The sequence below is a fragment of the Saccopteryx bilineata genome, chromosome 12 (genome assembly GCF_036850765.1).
Source record: "Saccopteryx bilineata isolate mSacBil1 chromosome 12, mSacBil1_pri_phased_curated, whole genome shotgun sequence".
NCBI lineage: Eukaryota > Metazoa > Chordata > Mammalia > Chiroptera > Emballonuridae > Saccopteryx > Saccopteryx bilineata.
Window position 1 is genome coordinate 22,109,183 of NC_089501.1, and position 17,013 is coordinate 22,126,195.

The following is a 17,013-nucleotide window of genomic DNA, read 5'->3' on the forward strand; positions in this document are numbered from 1 at the left end:
GGAGCAGTAGCAGCAGAGATTGAGCAGAGAACATTGAGAAGATAAGCAGGTCCTGGTAATTGATGAGGAGCAGGGATGAAAAGTAAGGGATGTCCAGGGTTCCACCTGGGTTACTAGACAGATGGATGGCATGATACAGACTGAACAGCAAATGGTGGGAAAAGACGTGTTTGGGCTTGGACGTCCTGAACATGCGACATCTATGGCATGGCCACGGAGTGCACAGCACAGCAGGCTGTTGAGAGTGCAAGGCCGAAGCTGGGCAGGGATTGTGTACGTGAGGAGCAGAGGTCTCCGTGTGGGACAAATAACTATTGAGTTAAGACGTGCTGCATAGCTCTGAGGTTCATTCTGTCGCATTTCCCCCCTGCATGATATGTGTTTAACAGAGAGAGTTGACACGGCCTAAGACTCATGGAATTGGATCAGGCGATTACACATTTTAAGACATTTATGCTCGGATTACTAAGGAGATGAAATGACTCTGTCGTGCTGCAGAGCTGCAGAGAGTAGCACTGGCTTTGGAATGGTGTGCTTCCGATAAGGTGGCTGCGTGGGCCTGCTCCATTTATGTCAGTGTGCTACATCATGAAGTTTGGACTTAAAGAAACCAGTATGCTGTTGTTAGTTGTTTCTAAGAAAAACCTGCTAGAGAAACACACGGGCCACCAAAGTTAGGACTCAAGATATGGAGAAAGAAACACGGAATTTTCTCTCGCTTCTTCTTATCCTTTAAAATTAAAAATACCTCTCTTTTCTTTCTCTCTCTTATTTAAGTAACTACATGATAGCTGGTGGGCAGCCACATAAAAATTCCAGGGGAGGCAAAAATATGGGGAAATTTTTAATTAAATTGGGGTTTTGTTTGTTTTTGCATTTATTGAAAAAATGTTGGGCCCCAAATCCCAATTTCCTCCTGCCTCCTTTTATATATCCTCTGCATTTGAGAGTGCATGACGAAACCTCTTTCCAGCTGTGGGCCACCCTGAGTCCTTTTCCACTGCTCCTCCAGATTTGGATTAAACTGACTGGTTGACAGTTTCACACAGAAGTTCTATCAGGAAATGTCCTACGTCCCCTTAACGTTTTTAGTTCTCGAATGGTCTTATCTTTTGCAGCAAAATAAATGAATGAAAAAGAATTGGTTTTTATGGGATTTTGCCTTTGTTAGCTTATTTTCTTTCTTAGTTTTGGAAAAATGGATCAGGAACCTGAAAACCGAATGTTTGGCCTCTCGCCTAGCTTTCTGGACCCCAAGAAAGGAGGTTAAACAATGTAAAGTGGGTCCCCCAGAAATGGAAAAGGGCAAGAGGGTGCTGTGTAATGAGTAAGACTTCTGGGCAGATGTGGCACGTGTCCCCAAGCTGTAAGTGGTCCAGGAGTCTCAGTCCTACAGGTGATGTCACCTAGTGTCTCAGACAAGGGCTCGACCTGGAAGCCTGTCAGGGTGATCTCTGTGGACCTTGTTGCCGTGCTCAACAGTGAAAAAGACAAAGGCCCATTTTCAATGAGCTTATAATTGGGGACTGGGGATGGTGTTAAGTAGTCAATTGAAATAGTGGTGTCTTTCCAGAGAGTAAGGCTAGGGCAAGTGTAACAACAGCACTTAGCCCCCCCCCCCTTTTTTTTTTAGCAAGAGAGGCAGAGAGAAAGGGCTAGCAGAGACAGAGATAGACAGGAAGGGAGGGAGATGAGAAGCATCAACTCTTTGTTGCGGCACCTTAGTTGTTCATTCTCATATGTGTGTTGACTGGGGGACTCCAGCCAAGCCAGTGACCCCTTGCTCAAGCCAGGGACCATTGCCTCAAGCCAGTAATCTTTGGCTTCAAGCCAGCGACCTTTGGGCTCACGCCAGCAACCTTGGGGTCATGTCTATAATCCCACACTCAAGCTGGATGAGCCTGTGCTCAAGCCGGCGACGTCAGGGTTTCGAACCTGGGTCCTCAGTGTCCTAGGCCAATTCTCTGTCCCCGGTGCCACTGCCTGGTCAGGCCACTTAGCCACTTCTAACAGTGGTAGGGTGTAATGTCCAGATGTTTCTTTTATTTTGATATTTGGGGCCTTGATCCTCCCAGGGTCAGCTACTTCCTAGAGGTAGTAAAGGACTCACCTGCAAGTGTACGTTTTATATATACCAACTAACCAGTCTAGAGCCTGCACGTGCCACTACCAAGCTAGAGATAGCCTTTTACTCTGGTCCACTATTCCCCTATGTACTCACTGCAGGGCCAGGTAGGGACAGACCCTGCACCCCAGAGCCCACTGAAACTACTCAGACTAGCCCATCCCAACCCTGCTTACCCTGCCTTGCCCACTCCTTCCTTTCCCAATCCCAATGAGGACTCTTGGCCACGTTTTTCTCTCGTTCTGTCCTGCCTGCTGGCCACCCCGGAATGGCTCTGTCCTCTTCTTTTCAGAACCTCAAGGCACAAACTGTCTTTTCAATGGCAATTGTCTTCTGGCTGTTGGTCTCACCAAACCTGAATAATCATGAGATCTACATTTCAAAACAGGAAGGTGGGAGGAGATTAGATCAAGGAAGACTGCTGAGAAATGATGAAATCTGAGTAGACTCCTGAAGAAGGAGAGAAGGAGGGAGGAGGGAGGAGGGAGGAGGGAGGGTGCCAGATGATGGACTGCAGGTGGCGAGGAGGGGGCGGGGTGGGGGTGGGGTGGGTTCCAGCAGGTGGGTTGCCGTCTGGAAAAGCTGATTGGGACAATCCCAGTGGTTCCTCTGCCTGGGCTTAAACTACATGTGTTGGATGAAAGGAGGAAATGAAACTGGCAGAGAAATGAGGGCCAGATCATAAAGGATTTACCTGCCTTGCTGCCGAGTCTAGGCTTAATCTGGGAGAAGCTCCCTACGGTGAGATTTGCTCCCTTATGATTATGTCAGGCTCTTCAGGAAGTTTTAGCTTCTTACAAAATGGTACCCTGTGGCTGAGGTGCTGATTTCCTTGACAAAGAGGTTCCGTGACTGTTTTGCCCTTGGTTCTGGGTCTTAGATCATGACCTCTAAGTTGGGCAAAAACTTCATACAACAAGCCCCCCAAGTTACAAACATCTGACTTACTTGCAACCTTGTACTTACGAAGGGAGCACCATAAAGGCTACTGGTAATCAACTGCAGTTGGACGTCAGTGAAAATCACTTCATAGAGTTAGTCAACTCCCATGGCAAAGGGCTAACCGATGAAGACCTTTTGGAACTAGAGCAGCCGATGATAGCACTTAGGGAAGAAAAGAGGGACCTAGAAACTCCAGAGCCAAAAAAGTTTTTTCCAGAAGAGTTAGCTCATGATTTTTGTCTCATTGAAGCAGGAATGGCAAAGTTAGCGTGGCAAGATCCCAGTACAGAGAGGGTCACCAAAGTTTACTGTGCAGTTATCGAAGGCCTGAGATGCCACAGGGCCATTTATGTGAGAAAAAGAAAGGCTCTGTCAAACCTCCCTTGATGCCTTCTTCAAGAAACTGAGTCCAGCAGCAGAATCAAGCCCTGACTCGCTAGCCCCAGTCCCATCCTCTCCAGCAAGTCCATCATCCTCTGCATCATCCAAGATTGTTTAAGGTTGTATTTGAAAATGTCTAGGTATTTATATGAACAGAAAGGTAAAAATAAATACTATGTTAAGACAAACATCTGTCTAAGTTGCATTTACTAGATAAATATACCTGTTCCAACTTACATACAAATTCATCTTAAGAACAAACCTACAAAACCTATCTCATTAATAACCCGGAGCCTGCCTGGAGCAAAGCGTTACCTCGGAACCTCAGTCTCTTGATCTTAAAGCCTTGTTAGGTTCCCAGTTACACTGTCTCAGAGGTTTCTCAAAAAAAAAACACAGTAACTGTGACCCTGACTCACACATACTTGCTCCAGCGCCAGGAACAGTCTTGTGTTTGCCTCCCTCAATGAGGGAGATGATTTTTATGGATTTGCTTTCCACATGGTGCTGATGGCATAGACCTGCAGAAGAATAAGCCGATGGAAATAAAGATGGTGGGCTGCCAGCTTATGTCTGTTCTTTGTTCCGAGGACAATTGCAAACCCTGTCTCCAGGAGCTGCTGCTCTACTCCAAAGACAAATGAGTTGTTGAAGTGTCATGATGTTGAAATTCTAGCAATACACACAAAGGCTATTTTCCTTATCAACCTCAAGGAATCTGCCATACATAAAAAATGATTCGTGATTCAAACACTGTTGCTCATTTCAGAACTTTCCCTTGGGATCCATTGTCTGTCTTCTAACCTACAGAGTGTTCCCCTAAGGAAAATGGTTCAGAAACCTCAGCATTCTCTTAAACATCTCCTTGAAAGAGCCAACCAAGAGCAACTAGCCTTTTTATTTTTTCTTTTGAGCCACCATATCCTTTTAAAAATCTGTCAGCAATAAGAATAACAAGATGGGCAGGCTGAATCCCTAAGCCCCTGTTTGTCACTTTGTGCTCTCCGGTGCCCGCCTCTGTCAGCCCGCACTTGCTTCTCCTTGGGCATTGACCGCAGCCCGATATATACCAACCAGTAGCGGGGGGGGGGCGGGCAAGGAGGTCTATTATGCCCTGGGTGCCATTCTCAGAGGGGCGCCAAATGGTCTCCAAGACAAACAAGAAAAGCGTAGTAGAAGCATAGTTAGGGGCACCAATAAAGTGTCGTGCCCCAGGCGCCAGTTATGTTCCTACGCTACTGATACCAACCACCAACCACCTTGGTCACAAGGAGGATAAAGGTGTATTTCTTAGGCTATAAAGCTATATACATAGTCTTTGAGTAATGTAATTTTTGTTAAATTATTAATACGTCGTATTTACTCTGAGTTCCAAACTCTGGTGGTACTTAAAAAGGACCAAGCGAAAACATCAAAAAACAAGACTCTGCTGCTCTCCGTCTACTGTTCCCTGTGAGATGCGAGGGTGGTTGGGAATGCTGAGGAGGTAGGGGGGGTAGAGGGGTCTATTTCATCTTAGAATAATTGAATATTTTTCTCATTTAGTGTGTATTATTATTATTTTTTTGTATTTTTCTGAAGCTGGAAACAGGAGAGACAGTCAGACAGACTCCCGCATGCGCCCGACCGAGATCCACTCGGCACGCCCACCAGGGGGATGCTCTGCCCACCAGGGGGCGATGCTCTGCCCACCAGGGGACGATGCTCTGCTCCTCCTGGACGTCGCTCTTTTGAGACCAGAGCCACTCTAGCGCCTGGGGCAGAGGCCAAGGAGCCATCCCCAGTGCCCGGGCCATCTTTGCTCCAATGGAGCCTTGGCTGTGGGAGGGGAAGAGAGAGACAGAGAGGAAGGGGGCGGGGTGGAGAAACAAATGGGCGCTTCTCCTATGTGCCCTGGCTGGGAATCGAACCCGGGTCCCCCGCACACCAGGCCGATGCTCTACTGCTGAGCCAACCAGCCAGGGCCAGTGTGTATTATTTTTTATGCATGCTTTAACCATTGTCTTCACATGTTCATATTTCCTCCTATAAAGTTCTACAACCATTTTTATGCCTCCTCAGTGTCCCCAGTAAAACGTTTTCTTTGCCTCCTCTTCCCCTGCCAGTGGGGTCCCTCAGCCAGCCAGCTCCCTGTCCTGGAAACAACCACTGTCACAGATCGCCCAGCTCAATGCCAACATGGGGTAGTCCGAGTGTGAAGACATAACTGCAAAACCCATGCGGAACAATGGCAAGAACAAAGAACTAGGAGTTAGGTGGTTTATCCCAACCTATCAGGACAGCTTTGAATTCATCTATTTCTCCCTGTTAACATAAAAACAATAATGGCATTCCCTTAGCTATCTCCCTTGGACTGGGAATCCATCGAGATGATGTGTATAAATGCACTTTGAAAAATTGTTCTATAAGGAAAAAGAAAACCCAGGGCCTAAAGCTAAACCCACCAGTCATGTTTGTTATGGGAAGGAGTTGAATTGTCCAGGATATTGCCCAAGAAACTCTTTCATTTGCTTGCAATGAGGAGATGTGGAGAGGCTATTGGGCCCCAAAGGAAGGATAAAAGGTAGATTTATTTCCTGTCAGTTTTCAAATCCTCTCCTGCGTTCTGCCATCACCTACGGGAAGGGGTGGCCTCTCTTAGATGCTTAACTAAGCAAAGAATGCAAACCCTTTTGTAGCTGCCTGATCTGCCACCTTTGGGGTCAGCCGAGGCTTATTTCCTGGGCTGCTTGATTCCTTTCTGGTTTGTAGAGTGGTTTTCAATCAAAGAGAGATACGGGACAAGGCTGCTTTGAAAAATGTGTGAGTTGGGAGAAAATACAGACTGCTATAGAGCTATGACTTCAGGGTTGATAGCAGCATCCTCCCTGAGGCGAAGCTGGCCATCGACTTCAGAGGAAGTTGTACTTGGGAGAGGAATGCAGACTCCGACTCTGACGTCCCGCTGACTGTGCATGTGTGAGGGGGCCTGGCCCGATAGTCTGGGGCCGGAGCCCTCCTTTATCCACAGAAGATAGGAGGCGAGGAGCGGAGATAAGGCGGCCTTTCACTTGTGTGTACCCGCACCTGGCCCTGGAGCCTGTGTCTGGTGCAGATAGGGGGCCCCGGGTCGGCCCACTGGGGTCTGTGTGGTGCCGATGGAGAGAGAGAGCCCTGCGTGTGGAAGGGACCAGTGTCCTCTATTCCAGTGAACTCGAGTGCAGTTTTATCAAAGGAACCCTGAGCTTATGCCCTCTGTCTGCTTCTTTCTCTTTTAAGAGACAATTATTGCTTTGCAGAGACTCCATGAATGATAGGCTTATTTTGAGCATTGCTTTTGTTTACAAAGCAGCCTCAGCAAAGCCCCAGGATGCCTGGATAGCGTCTGAGGTTGGCAAGCCTTTGTCGCCTCCTCTCTTTCTCTAACCTCTTCTCCATTCCTCTGGGGCCAGGAGTAAAGCTTACTAGACTTGACTCTTGGATGTTTGGACCTGAAGTGTTACCATATCTCTCCATGTATATAAGAGGCACCTTTTTTTCTGAAAAAATTTGGGGTCTAAATACTGGGTGCTTCTTATACAGTAGTTGTGGCATTTCAAATGCCAGAGATGGAACTGAGGATGAGGCAATATATGAAGACAGTGATTCGTCATCAGACACAGATGAGGACAAGATAATGGATGGGAGTTTTGACAGTGATGAGAAGTTGTATGAATTTTATGATGAATAACACTTGAGTTCAATAACTTTATTTAATACTTTTTTTTTTTCAAATTTTGGGCCCCCAAATTAAGGTGCATCTTATACACGGGAGCATCTTATACACAGGGAAATATAGTATGTCTTAGATTATATTTGAAGTTACTGATCTTCCATGTATTAGGGAAAAATCAGCTACTTTCAAACAGTGTGTTTGTGGTGATTTATCTTTGAATGTCTGGGTGGAGACACTGGTTTTATTCGTTCCTCTATCGGAAGGTCTCTGGAGAAGTTGGGAGTCCCCCACTGAGAGGCCTGGATGAAGTTTTGGTCAGAGTCCAATATAAGTCAGAGCTCTGTCATTGTAGGAGAAATCATAATGACCAATGAACCAAATAGGCTTGGTTAAACAAGTCATATAAAATGCACAGAATCCAGGAGCTTTCTAATGGGTCTGGTAATAGTTAAAATGTTTCTGCTGGGCAACAATTAGTCTTTAGGAAAAACACAGAAAATGTGTCATTTAGACCGTGTAGTCAATCAAATCCACCATCTGTATGCGAGTTGGTTTTAGTTTTTTGACAGTGATGGAGCTCAGGGAACATAGGTCAAGACCGAACAGCCTAAGAGATTACCTGCTTACTGCCTGTTGTCTTCAAAGTCTTTCTACCAGAGGATCTTTGCTGAAGGGCAGGTCTGGATTGAGAGGCTGAACTGGGCAGGTCCATCTCCCAGTGGTGTTTCTAAAGGAGTGGGCCAATGTGAAGGCCTGAGTGGGCTGGATTACATGACTGCCCCTCAGACAGGCTTAGGGACCTGCCTGGGGTCTTGAGGTTATTCCTTTATTCTCCACTGGACATATCGGCTCCTTGCACCTCTGCTCTCTATTGACACCACTCTGTCCTTGTTAGTGACCACAGATGGGGCAGGTAACAGCTCTACTCTAAACTGGGCTAGCTACCAGATTTCTAAGTTTCTGTTCACTCCTAAGATTCAGGACCCAGAAAGGTCCCAGAGGTGATACAAGGCAAAAGTATGTCACACTATTCAGAATGCTTCTCATTACTCTCTCAGTGTATTTGAAACCAGACATCATGTAGCTAAAATGAACGTCCATAACAGTTCTTATAAACAGAACAAAAACTTGAACAGAAGGAAGGAAAAGCAATTAGTGGATAGAAGGCAGAGGCTGGAGGTAAGGAGTTTCTGTGAGCTGCAATATTGATGATAATTATTACTAGCCTTACTAAATATTTAATAGGCTGATATCATGATAAATGCTTGTTATATATAATATTTAATCTTCATAACCATTCCAGGCCCTAGGAATTTTATCCATTTTAAAGATCGAGAAACTGAAATTTACAAAGATTTAGCTAAGTAACCGTTAAATGTTGAGTAATGTTGGAGGTGGGATTTGAACCTACATCTGATGAAATATCTATACTTCTGGCTGTTACGCTTTACTACTCAAAGCTAGCAACTCTTGTCTCCTACAGACTGTAGGTTTCCCCAGGATAAGGCCTGAAGCTCATTCTGCTGGGTGTTCTCAATGCCTAATCATACTGTCTGGTTATAGGAAATTAAATCCTCCTCTCAAAAAATTATAAGGCCTCCGTTGATGCGGAACTGTATGTAGTCATGTACAAAGATGGCTCTGAGGAAATATTTAGAAAATTGATCTGGAAGAAAATTTATCAGGAAGAAAAAATCATGGTCAATGGAGATGTGGGCAAGAACCACGTGTGCTGACGATGGCGCCTTCCACGCATCAGCATTCTGGTGAGAATGAACAGAGCTGGACCATCAGGAACCGGAGGGAGACCTGGACCATCAGGACCCGGAGGGAGACCTGGACCATCAGGACCCGGAGGGAGACCTGGACCATCAGGAACCGGAGGGAGACCTGGACCATCAGGACCCGGAGGGAGACCTGGACCATCAGGACCCAGAGGGAGACCTGGACCATCAGGACCCAGAGGGAGATCATGGAAACCCTGTGGGTTTATTTCACAGGCGTTACAACGTTCACTCTTCGCAAGCAGGTTCTGTTTTCTCCTTCCTTTCTTCATGTAGACCCAACCGAGACCTGGTTGCAAGATTTTTATTCTGTTTCTTAAATTTGAAACCTTAAGTCAAGAACTCAGTTTTAAAAATTGAGTTCTTTTTTTTTTCCTTAAGGGTTAGCTTCCCAATTACCTACAGTCTAAAAGTCATGCTTTGCCTCAGGGCCTGACATCCGCTGTCCCTGTTTCACTTCTATCTTATCACTGCTCTCCAGCCCCAGCTGTCCCCCCAGAGACCGAACCGTCGGAGGGGCTGTGTGGTGCCCCACCCCTCCTTCGGGCCAGGAAGGCCAAGTGCCCCACAAGAACGCTGTGGACTCTGCATCCCTGAAGAGAGAATAATAGGCTATTCACTGCAGGCTTCCTCACTCAGTGCCTCTGTGACAAGGTGCAGATTAAAACACCTCCCAGCACCCAGAAGGTCTGGGTTGGCCCTGCTCACAGGATGTGGCCAGTCAGTGCCAGGGGGTGAGGACGAGGCCTGGGCTCTGTCCAGCAGGCACACAATAGATTCGTTTCAATGTGCCCCTTTTTCCTTTTGATTGAGAAATGAATCGCCCGACTCTGATGACAGACAGTGCCTCGTTTTAAGGCCGGGGTAAGTCTCTGTGTTAGATTTCTGAGCCCAACAGCATTTTGAGGATGCAACATAAACCCCTTATTTTCTGCTTTCAGATCAGAGGACAAATACATTGTTTGTGTAGTTTCTGTGCTCAGGGGGTTATTCTGCTTGGGTTCCTATAACAGAATACCATTGACCTAGTGGCTTATAAACAGCAGAAATTTATTTCTCATAGTCCTGGAGACTGCAAAGTCCAGGATCAAGGCCCAGTAAGAGTCTGCTTCCCAGTTCACGGACAACCATCTTCTCACTCTGCCCTCACCTGGCACTACAGAGTTCTCTGGGACCTCCTTTCTAGGGGCACCGATGCCATTCCTGAGGCTCCGCCCTCTTGACCAAAGCATTTCCCCAAGGGCCTAGTTCTTACTGTGATCATAGCGGGACCTAGGATTCCTAGGATTTCAACCTGGGAATTTCGAGGGGGCACAAACATTCAGTCCATAGCACTCGCATGAGTAACATCCACAAGACTCAATTTAGTGGGCACTTTCAAGCTCCTTCTCATATTCTTCCAAATGTTGGCAAACGGTAGTTGGCCTGTTCCTGGGGGTGTTGGTGAGACGTGCAGTGGCTGAATGAGCGATGGCGTGACAGGCGACGAGAATCCCAGTCGTGGGGCCACACAGGTAGGGAGGTTCGGTCCTTGGCTGCCTTGTCAGACATCAGCATTGCCCTAGAGCTGGTGAGAAATGCTGACTCTCAGGCCCCAGGCTGGGCCTGCCAAATCAGACTCTGCCTCTTAACAAGGTCCCCAAGTGATTTACAGGGACGTTGACATTTGATAAGCACTGCTCCAAACTCAAAGCAAGTTTCCATTAATACCACATGTGTTACAACTATTATCGTCTGCTAGCAGGGAAGAAAGATGGCTAAAGTCTAACAGAGTTCTTAAACTTTTGTTATCAAGGTTAATTATTTGTTTACTTAAACTAAAATGGCCTGCTTTCTCTGAAACCTTTTACTGTGAATCAGTAAATCACAGGCTTTTTTTTTTTTTCACAGATGTCACAATTCTCAGAATGAACTAAGAATCAGCCCTTTTGTTTTTAAGCCACTGATGCCTGTAACCTGTACAGCCTGACATGTGACTCTGTTGCTGTCCTTCTCCGCCATCCGTAGCCAGTGTGCAGCCATCACACCATTAGAAGAGAGTGGCTGTTGTAAGCAGCTATTGGTTTTGCTGGCCCGGGTAATTGTTTCCCCTTCATTTCATGACAGCACTTTCCTGCAGGTTGGTGGGGCTGCTGTCAGTCAAGGTCCCCCTCCATTGGCCAAGGGTTGGCAGGTGACCAAAATGGGGCCAGTTGGACACCCTCTGATTGTGAAACCATTGTAATAGCTAGCAGGGCCACTGCTGTCTGGATCCCAGGGTTGCTGGGTGCCGTGCTGCCCGGGGCCGGGAGGTTCAGCTTTTTCTCTTGCTACTATCCCAGGTTCCTACAGTACCGTTCATTTCTAGTTGCCTGAGGTAGCCAAAGTTCCTTCTATTGGTTCAGAATAAAGAACCCCAGCTGAGCAGAGGGATCTGACTATGCTTCATGCTGTAGAAACCCAAGTTTGTTCTTAATGACCAGGGAAGGCACTTAGCAAATCCCCACAACTTGCCACTTTGTCTCGCTCACTGGTTGTGTTCTATAGCTCGGTATAAAAAAATGTTAAGGTTGTCCAAATGTTATTTACAATTTTTCTTCCTTACTTTATTGTATTTTTCTATATTACGTGTATATCTGTGAAAATGCTAATATTGATGAATAATCATCAGAATACATACAGGTGACAACATCAACCTTGACCTCTGTGTTTTTTAGTTTTTAAACTTATGACTTTGGTATTCAGGTGCTCTTAGTACACTTAGTACATCCCAAGGGAATTAGAAAGTAGCCATGGGACAAGTAAGGACACATGTATAACTAATCTGTCAACTGGAAAATAATAATGTTAGTACAGGTCAATCCACTTAATGACCATCCAAAGAAGTTACTTAGTTGACAGATGTTAGTTTTATTTATTCATAGAGCTGCATAAAAATTCACACACCGTTTCCACAAATGTACTTCTTAACTTTATTCATGAACACAAAGAGCTGAAGGTGAATACAGATTAATAAAATGGATAAATAATACCGATATAAAATAGCAACAATCCCAGAGGATAACCAATAGGTAGCTACTATTCCTATAATGCTTTCGGGAAAATCAGAGCTGGAGCCTGCTGAAAAACATTAGCTGATATAAATGAATAGATTGATTTTTATTGGACATGTGTTTATAATAAATAAAAAAGAGGTTATGTACCATGTGATTGCATTTTATAATCTGTTATTTATAGTAAGGTTACATATAAATGAAAGTAGTTCAGTGTCTTACAGGGGTTATCTCTGGATAGTTTAGTTTTATTTTATTTGTTTGATTTTCATTTCAATTATGTGTATTTTCTGATTTTTCTCTTAAAATGTTTTTTGTAACATGAAAAAAGGAAAAGGTTATTTTAGGTTAAAAATAAAGACTTAATGGACTGGTGTATAAATTAACTTGGGAAGATATATCAAGGATTAGATATCTAGACTAAACCTTGTTATGCCATATAGAAATTATATAGAAATTCTAAATTTCCCTGGGAATGTGGGAGGAGTCTTTTTAGGTATTATTTTGAATTAACCAAATTTAATGGAACTTAAAGTAAGAAAATATTTTTTCCAACAATTCTGATTAACTTAAAAACGTCCTGTAGCAGGGCATTAAAAAAAAAAGAATAAATTAAACATGTTATAACAGATGTTGCTATTTTTTTTAATCAAAGATTCTCAAATTTTCATGTGTGGATGAACCCCCGGGGATCTTGTGAACATGCCGATGAGTCTTGAGTCAAGACCTGGGAGTCTGTTTGCCTCTGCTCCCAGGTGGAGCTGGGTGCTGCTGGTCCACAGGCCACACTTTGAGTGGCAAGTGATTCCCACTTAGTGATGTGGGAAATCACTCCAAGGAAGGGAAAATGCACAACTGCTGAGCAAGAGCTTTTACGGACAAGGGCAGAAAAGCGGGAGGGTCTGAGCCTGCTGGGTCTCAGACCCAGATGTTTCATCAGATGGGAACTGAGGTCTGAGATCCAGGAGAGGTGGAATATTGGATCAGAACATATGGAGATGGGCTGAGGGGGGACTGAGAGAGACTGTCCTGTGACATTATTCCTACAATATTCTTTGATATAATATTCCTGAAGATGCTACTGCTGCTCTCCATCACCCAGCGAATTAGAATGAAATAGATGTTGGCAACTGCTGCGGGGGATACTTTGGGAGAATTGGCTGTTTGTGCGCATGGGGGCAGGGGAGAGAGAAGGGGATGGTGAGTCTGAAGGTCGATGCTGGCTCCTGAGCAACAGTGGGCTTACCCTGTAGCGATCCTGCGACAGTTTGGGACCGTGTGACAGTTTGGGACCCCTGGAGGGATCGTGCGACAGTTTGGGACCCCTGACATCTGGTGTGTCTGAGGGCAGCCCAGGGCATTTCTAAAAATCTGCCTGTGTGCTGCCCTCAGGATTAACCAGAACCCTGTGAACACTTTTTAAGAACATGTAAACAGTTCCCAGAGATGAAGACTTTCTCTTCTCAAAATGGAAATTAGAATACCTTTAATAAGCTGCTGCCAGAGTAGCCCAAAGTTGTGAGCTCCAAGCTCAGGCGAGGCCAACAGTTTTTAACCCCAGGCCAGATTAAATTTTTTTTTTAATTTTTTTTTTTAATTTTTCTGAAGCTAGAAATGGGGAGAGACAGTCAGACAGACTCCGCATGCGCCTGACCGGGATCCACCCGGCACGCCCACCAGGGGCGACGCTCTGCCCACCAGGGGGCATCGCTCTGTTGCGACCAGAGCCACTCCAGCGCCTGGGGCAGAGGCCAAGGAGCCATCCCCAGCGCCTGAGCCATCTTTGCTCCAATGGAGCCTTGGCTGCGGGAGGGGAAGAGAGAGACAGAGAGGAAGGAGAGGGGGACGGGTGGAGAAGCAGATGGGCGCTTCTCCTGTGTGCCCTGGCCGGGAATCGAACCCGGGACTTCTGCATGCTAGGCCGACGCTCTACCACTGAGCCAACCAGCCAGGGCCTCCCCCAGGCCAGATTAGAAAGAAAATTTTTTCACGGGCCTGACAAAATATTAAAATTAAAAAATGTTAAATACAAAAACAATTTGTTTAAGTAAACAAAATTTTATCATGTAATTTATGAATAAATGTGAGTGAAAAAATTTAATATATATTATTTTAATAAAAATATATTTTAATAAAAATATAATTACATACCATATAAATATTCAAACTGTATCACAATCAATCAAAACAATATTGAATTAATAGAATGAGCTTGAAGGGGTTATATCGCAAATAAAATAATTATTTCATTTGACAAACAGCCTGACATGTTTTCAGTTATCAACTGCAGCTGTTGTCTATGCTACAATGCCACTTGATTCAGCACACTTGACCACAAAAATAACGAATTGTTTGCCTTGGGTGCACACTGGCAAACTCCGCCTAGAAGAATGTGGGTTTCACATCGCCGCTAAACGTCAAACAGTTCATATTGAGTATAGACGAGTACAAAAGTTGTAAATCTTTATAATGGAATTTTTTTAAAAGATAAAGAAGTATCGCGAATCCATTTGACCAATTATTGGAAGTTAACCCTAGATTAGTCACATACAGAACTCTTTTCCATGTATCACTATCTTCTTAAATATCTCTATTTCCAATAATCAAAAACGCTTCCGCTTCTGAGTAGCTGAGATTTTAAAGTAGCGGAGAATATTAAAAATTTAATCGCAGGCTGCATAAACTGATTACGCAGGCTGGGTTCAGCCCGTGGGCTGTATGTTGGCCATGCCTGTCCTAGTTTGAGATTGTGTAGGGGAAATTGAGGCAGGAACTAATGGATCTCTATTCCTGACTGACATGCATTCTGAATGTGGAATGGCAGTCTCACAAGAAAAAAATTATTTGCCTCCAAGATACAATACAAGTTGCAATCAAAGACTATAAACAATCATTTGAAACTGTATTTAATAAACTGTGACAATTTTGAGAGCTAACATTAGGTCAGAAATCTGGTTTATTGAGGCCAAAATATCATGTAAATTAGGAGGCTCAGTGGTGTATGTGCTGTCTCTTACTTGTTCCTTCAGCAGCCTTATTTTGTTTGTTTAGAACCTTTGGTGCAGCGCAGAGATACTTAAAAGAGATAATTAACTGAAATGACTTGGTACTAGGAGAAACCTGCTTTTACTTCAGAAATGAAGGCTGATCCTCCAGGCAGTGTCCGGGCCTCTGCTGGCTAAACTGTGGTTAGGCAAGCTTGGCTCATTCTTGATGTCTTTATTCACTAATTACAACCTCTTGAGCAAAATGACTTACTCCTCTCTGTGCCTTGATGTTCTTAACTGTGAAATGGGAATAATAATAGTACCTATCATACAGGGTTATTGTAAGGGTTGTAAAATTAACCCATGTAAAGTGCTTAGAAGAGTGTCTGATAGACAGTAAGTACTCAATAGATAATACTTAATAATTGAAATTATATTTTATTCTTTAGCTATTGTCAATGTAAGAAACTTCCAAACCTGTAAACATTTTTTTTCTTATTCAGTGAGAGGAGGGGAGGCAGATACAGACTCCCACATGCGCCCTGACCAGAATCCACCCAGCAAGCCCACTAGGGGATGATACTCTTGCCCATCCATTGCTCAGCAACTGAGCTCTTCTTAGTGCCTCAGGCAAAAGCCATAGAGCTATCCTCACTGTCCAGGGCCAACTTGCTCCAATCGAGCCATGGCTGCAGGAGGGGGAGAGAGAGAGAGGAAGAGAGAGAGAGAAGTGAGAGAAATGAGAGAGGGAGGGGTGGAGAAGCAGATGGGCACTTACTTCTCCTGTGTGCCCTGACTGGGAATTGAACCCAGAACATCCACACACTGAGCTGACGCTACCACTGAGCCAACCAGCCAGGACCTATAAAAATTTTTTATGAGTTAATTTGAGCCAAACTGTCAATAATTGCTGGGAAGCAAAGTTTCAACAAATTTTGAAAATGTGCAGAAAATGGCAGTTTTACCACTTATTTTATACATCAGAATCAAAGGGAAGACATAAGGGTTTACATGAAATTGATGATAGATTAGGGAGCTGGGGAAATCACTGGGATTGAATAATAATAAAAAATGTATATACTGAAACTTCTTTTACATAGGCAGGAATAAGATAGTTAATAGTTAATTAATGTACTAACAATAACAATGAGGGGGTTTATTGGTTTCTGCTCTGGTGGGGTGCCTGCCCTGAGGGGGGCAGAAAAGAAGATGACTCATTCTAAAGACATGTTATCAGGTCTGTTACTATAGATGCAAAAGACAACAGACAGGCTCCATTAGGGTGAGCATTGACCTTTCTTTAGAGAAAAATACCTCCTTAGGACATGACTATCCACCATGATCTGGTTTTAGTTAGAAAGTTGGTTTTTTTTTTTTTTTCATTTTTCTGAAGCTGGAAACAGGGAGAGACAGTCAGAGACTCCCGCATGCGCCCGACCGGGATCCACCCGGCACGCCCACCAGGGGCGACGCTCTGCCCACCAGGGGGCGATGCTCTGCCCATCCTGGGCGTCGCCATGTTGCTACCAGAGCCACTCTAGCGCCTGAGGCAGAGGCCACAAAGCCATGCCCAGCGCCCGGGCCATCTTTGCTCCAATGGAGCCTTGGCTGCGGGAGGGGAAGAGAGAGACAGAGAGGAAAGCAGCGCGGCGGAGGGGTGGAGAAGCAAATGGGCGCTTCTCCTGTGTGCCCTGGCCGGGAATCGAACCCGGGTCCTCCACACACTTAGTTAGAAAGTTTTAATTTCAGACCATCCTGTGTGGTTCGTTTAGGTCTCTGAGTCTGCAAGGCCACCATACAGGGCTCAGCTGAGCTGGTGAGATTTAGTCTGTGGCCCCGTCTTTTTTTTTTTTTTAATTGATGCTATACAGTCATGGGGAAATTGTACTATTTCTCTGAAAATTATTTCTTTTATGTACAATGAGGATAATAGTACCCATTTCACAAGCTTATGAGTATATAAATGGACAGGTGCTGAGACAGGTGCTCAGACTATGGACAGGTGGAGCTTGGATGCCACTGGGCTGAGCTGGGGAGAGTCACTTACATTTACCTGGAAGCAGAGACT

General features: G+C 44.9%; 1 non-coding gene across 1 annotated transcript; it reads right to left on the reverse strand.

The window, feature by feature from the left end:
• Positions 1 to 13,837: 13,837 nt before the first annotated feature.
• TRNAA-AGC (transfer RNA alanine (anticodon AGC)) lies at positions 13,838 to 13,913 on the reverse strand. Its single transcript has one exon. It is a non-coding gene; the product is annotated as a tRNA-Ala (tRNA).
• Between the last annotated feature and the right edge of the window lie 3,100 nt (positions 13,914 to 17,013).